Below are 6,000 nucleotides of genomic sequence, written 5' to 3' on the forward strand. Positions count from 1 at the left end.
TATGAAATAGGTTGAGATATGATTTAATTTTTAATGAGAAGTTGAAAAAGTAATGATTCTTATCAATGATTGATTTGTTATTATAGTGATGGAATAATAATAAAAGTTCCATCAATGAACAATGCTGAGTTAAGATGAAAAGAATGAGATTATTTTAGATAAAATAAGTTGTGTGTGTTTAGATGGAAAATATATCTATCTATACGAAATTATTTCATAAGATCTGAGATCACCTACACATCCAAACGGATCCTAAAAGAGATTATTAATTTTGGTATTTGGTTATGACGAGGTAGGTAAGTCTCACATTAGCATTTTCTATCAATGAGTTGATAGAGTTTAGACAGTTTATTTTGGTATATGGACCTAACCCTAGAGATCTATGCAATTCTTTTTTCAATTCAAGAATCCATTTAAAACAAATTTAATCCCAAGTACCTGTGCTATTTTTTCATTTTTCAACAACGAGACAAGAGCTTAAAAGGATTGGCTCAAATGATAAAAGTCTTGATTTTGGTGGTATACTCCATTCAGATTTAATACGAACATGAGGTGTAAATAATTTTTATGAGCCATCAGACTGTAATAATCTTTTTTAAAATTACCTGAATTGTATTTAAAAAAAACTCTCTCAAAATTAGTCACACTGATGTAAGTAAGAAAAACCAACAAGATAAAGCTTAACAAGATAACATCTCTCCAAATTATATATATATATATATATGCATGTATGTATGGTAAAGCGTGGTGTCAACTTGCCAAGCACTCCACTATAGGGCATAAAGGATATCAAAGTATAAAGAATAGCCTTTTGATTGGAAAGCAAAACTTTTTGACGAGTGAGGGCTCTGATATAATAAGTCTAAAAGGAAAGGCCGAAGGGTGGGTGTCTTTTACCTGCAATTGCAAGTGGAGTCTGATGTACACGTATCCTTCCTCTGATTTTTTGTGCTTTCTTGTAACTGATCATGACATATCCAAAAGATAAAGTTGTTGGCTTTCTCAAAAGAAGACAGCTAAAAGTGTATTTGAGGATTCCAAAACAAACACGAAACCTCGATGTGATTGTCTTTATACTTGAAGAAAAGGTGAAGATCATCATTCCAAATTCCCCACTCCATTTTGATGCTTCTGCTCCAAATTAGCAAAATAAGAGAAGCATTGCAAGGAAGTTTATTGGAGTCATTACAATAGAAGTTAAGTGTGATTATTACCACATTTTTGTTTTGTTTTGGAGGATTTATGTACTTGAATTTAAAGATATGATGCTACAAGCATGTTGGCAAAAAAGTTACTTCCTAATTTCATTTTATTTCTAATTTCATTTAGAACTTGATTGTGAAGTTCTTAGAATATGGTCATCTTTAATTATAGATAAATTATGTATAAATGAAAAAAGATGAAATGTTATAGATGCAAAAAGTTGAAGTATTTTTTAGCTTCAAAGTTTTATGACTTATAAAATTAATTTAAATTTATGGTCATTTAACGTGAGAATGGATGACCTAAATCAACAAGAGAAAACAATTATTTCAATTTATAGTCATTTATCACATGAATGAATGAGTAAAGCTATTTTTTTGAAATTTATATATTTTTATAGATTTTGGACTTTCTTGTTGAAAACGTGTTTTGCACACTGGGTACTGGGCTCGATTACCTATAATACAAAGAAATGAGGGGCTCAGGGTTAGCTTTTTGTTAGCCTAAGTTAGCTTTTTGTTCATTGGAGAGAATTTCAGTAAGTAGGAGAACGTAAGTTCGTAATTCTAACCTAGTGCATAACTTTTATAATACTCTGTATCCCGTGTTAGAAGCCCTTGTCTCCCATATGGGATATCACGTTGTCGTCTTTAATGCGGCATGGCCTCCCCGGGCCACACCTTAGTGGCAGGTGGGTGGGTGTAGCCACCTTTCGTGCACTTTGTTAGGGACTGGGGGTCTGGACATGATCTTTTTCCATGTCTTGTATTTGATCCTTAAATTCAGCGTGGCCCTGTCATGACGTGTGTCGGCAAGGTAGGGTCAGGGTAGGCGGCATCCTATCTTGCCACATCGACCTGCTCCCCGTGCAAGCCCCAGGCCTTCTTCTTCCTTATGCAACTCATGGGCCGACTGTACTACTAATCAATGGGCCTCTAGGATAAGCTCAGCCTGGCCCGAGAGGGATGTAAATATCCCTTCCAGTTACCCCACAAGTTCCTACTGCACGTGTGCGGAAGTAATTTCCTCCTGCTTTCCCCTTGACCTTTCCCCCTTCTTTTTTTTTGACCCACGATATTCTGTTGGTTAGTCATGCTCGACGGGTGGGTTACCCATTGTGTGCATCTGTTCGCTTCCCCATGTCTGGGTTGAGTGTGATGGTTCATTCCCACGTCCATTCGTGCTGCGGAAATCGCGGGATTTGTTCCCATTGTTCCACTTTTGGCAACACGTGTCGCCCTCCGGTCTGGGAGCCTAGTCAGCTCTAGCGCCTATTTAAACCCAAAACCCATCCTATCGTCTTCCTTCCTTTGCACCCTCCCTATTCCCGTTGCAATTTCTGAGCGTCTTCAATGTTCTTGCTTCTCTACCCTCTTCGTTCTTCCATCCTTTCTAGCCTTCCTTCTATTCTTCAATGGTGCCTAAGAGCTCTTCCTGTTTTGCTCCTTGGGGTTGCTCATCTTGTTTGGAGGGATCCTATATAGTTTTAGGAGGCCTGGATCCCCTAAGGTTTGGGGGAACTCCCAAAACTTCGAGGGGTATCACTAGTCCTCGAACGTCTCCCCAGCCGACCTGAGGTCTTCTTTTAGAATGTCCAATTCTATTGTCTTGGAGATCCCAGCGAGCTGTAGATGCGGAGGGTTTCGCCACGAAGGTGGTGCTATACTCTTTGATGTTCTCCAACGGTCTACGACTCCCCTTCTGCCGTCTAGTTCGAGATGTCTTGGACTGTCTTCAGCTGGCCCCGTTGCAACTCCACCCCAATGTATGGCAGATTTTGATTAGCTACTGCATTGTGTGGCCCATGGTCTTAGGGGTTGCTAGTGAGGATTAGCCATACCTCAATGCTAGGGAGTTCCTCTTCACCCATGGGGTGCGGCTGCTTGACAGCAACTTCTGTAGCTTCCATTCTTGATCGGGATATAGAGGGGACGTGCTTCTCGCGCTTTAAGGACTGGTTCAAACGATTCTTCTTCATGTCGGGTCAAAACTGGAGTTTCCCATGGAGGAGGTTGCCCATCGTGAGTTCCCGGTCTCAGCCATCTGGGGAGTTGTGCCAAAGGATAGAGAGATTGACACGACTTTAATTGAGCAGGAACAAGCTTGGTTGAAGGTTGTAACACCCCACTCCCTAGGTTTAAGAATAAAATCACTTTTAGATATTCTCGACGAAGCCGAAGTGTTATTACTGAACTTGACTTAAAAATATTTTCTTTTATTCTAAAGGAAGCACAAAGTACAAAGATTCCTTATAATACAATCATTCTGTATTAAAAATATCGAAATTATAAAAGAGAGTGTGCGAAAATATTTATTAAAATTTCTCGAAGTATGTGCTATAAAATCATGACTTAACATATGTATACATGATCTAAGCCATTGTCACACCTCCCTGAACTAACTCCGGTCTTGCAACTTTAACTTCATAAATATTCTGACTTGGGCGTTTTAAAAATATAAAATAACTAAAATAAGTTGATGACTCAGTAATAAACCTATCATAACGTAAACATACTTAATTTAAGGTTTTCATAAAATATTTCATACTGAGAACTTAAAAGTATGATCATTCATATATATGCTTATGACATACATGACTTATTTTAACTTATCTGACTAGTCATATTAGCCCACACACTTAACCCTGTGTGCGAGGTTGTGCACCGGCCCCATATAAGACTGTTCATACGGGCTGGGTTTTTTCTCGGCCCGGTCTGGAACCCGGATAACTGGGTTCCAGTTACGGGTTTCGGCCCGGAATAACCCCGGGCCGGTACCTGCTTTTTAAAACCCGGGCCTATCCAGCCCGGATGCAGGTTTTTACACCCGGTACCCGTTTCAAACCCGGCACCTGGGTTTAGCTATAAAAGGCCTCGTTACCAGCTTACCCGGGTCCCGGAGATGCCCTAGCCCCCACTCCTCGAACCACAAGTCTCTCATCTACTCTCTCTCTCTCTCTCCTCTACGAAGTCGATACCCTATGCCTCCCAAAATCACTCTCTCATCTAGGGGTGTAACCGGTCTGGTCCGGTCCGGTTTTGGACAAAATCTAAGACTGAACCGGTATGTACCGGTTTTATATTTTCCAAAACCGATTACGCACCGGTTACCCTCCTAAACCGGTAGTTCCGGTTTTACCGGTTTCCAGTACGGTCCGGTCCGGTTTTCTGGTTTTTTTAAGACTATTGGTATAGTTATAAGTTATATATTAGTATTAGTTATAAATTATATATTTAATATTAGTATTAGTTATAAACTTTTAGTATTAATTATAAGTATAACTATAGTCTATAGTCTATATTAGACTATTAGTATTATTTATAAACTTATATTTTGTATTAACATTTAATGTAATAATTTATAAATTATAATATGAAACTATTTCATATATGAATATATATATATATATATGAAATTATAAATTAACATTTAATGTATAAATTTATAATTATACATTATATATAAAACTTATATATAAAAATAATTTTTTTTTATATTTTTTTTATCAACCGATCCTGTTCGGTCCGGTCCGGTCCAAAAAATTCCTAAACCGGAACCGGACCGGAATTGACCGGTTTTCACATTCTAAGAACCGGTCCCGGACCGGACCGGTTCAAAACCGGTAAAACCTGTCCGGTCCGGACCAGTTTTCCGGTTTGAATTTACACCTCTACTCTCATTTGCTCTGTCACTCTCTCATCTGCTCTATCTCTCTCTCTCTCTCTCTGCTCTGCGTCTGCGATACCCTAGCCCCTCCCAAAATCACTCTCTCATCAGCTCTATATCTCTCTCTGCCATCTGCGATGCCGAACGAGCTTGGGATTCAAGAGATTATAACGTATTTCCGTTTGGGTACGTTTTCTTTCTTCCCTTTGTTTTGTTCTCTCTTTGTTGATTTTGGGTTTTTTTTTTAATGAGAATGTTTGAATGTTAAAGGAGTATTTTTCTAGGTTAGATCTGTTTGAATGTTTGAGCAACTGTTTAGATCTGTTTAGCTGCAAAATGTTAGAGCCGTGGGTTATTATTATTTGGAAGATTTGTTTATATCAGTTTAGATTTGTTTAGATCTATTATATCCGAAAACATATATATATATATATATATAATGAAGATTTGTTATGACTTGGAAGAAATGGTTTTTAGGATGTTGTGATGGGAACCAAGGTGGGCCTAGTCTTAAAGATATGTTGCAAGTACCAGATGGGCCAAATACAAGTTCAAGGGCTTAAACGATGAAGATTATGCTTTGATTCATTTCATAAGCTATGGAAAGGGCAACAACATGACTTATAGGCTTTGGACACTTGAAGACTTTCAACTTATTTAATTAATTTCAAGGACCTATTTTATTTGCTTAGAATAATTGGGTTTATGCCTATGCAAGGGCATATTGGAAAAGTTATTATTTTATTGAACTAGGATTAGGGTTACTGTAGCGAGTTACTGTAGCTCCATACTGTAGCCGCAGCACTGTTCATCCAGGGGCACTTTTGGAAGATGGGGGGTTTATTTTGGCTAGGGTTTCATTATGTTTTGCTTTAAATACTCTATGTGGCCACATTTTAATCAGATAATGAAGTTTATGAAATTTGATGAATTTATTCATTGTGAGTTGAGTTTTACTCCTATTGTTCTTAATTGAACTTTTGAACTTATCAAAGGTAAATCACAACCTTTGTGGCGTTCCTCCTTTGTAATCTGGGTTCTTGAGACAGGTTCTTCAACGGGTCTAGATTTTAATATAATCTAGGTTCTTGAAACGAGTTCTCATTGGGTCTAGGTTCTCCATCCATTGAC

The sequence above is a fragment of the Juglans regia genome, chromosome 9 (assembly GCF_001411555.2).
Source record: "Juglans regia cultivar Chandler chromosome 9, Walnut 2.0, whole genome shotgun sequence".
In the NCBI taxonomy this organism is placed as follows: Eukaryota; Viridiplantae; Streptophyta; class Magnoliopsida; order Fagales; family Juglandaceae; genus Juglans; species Juglans regia.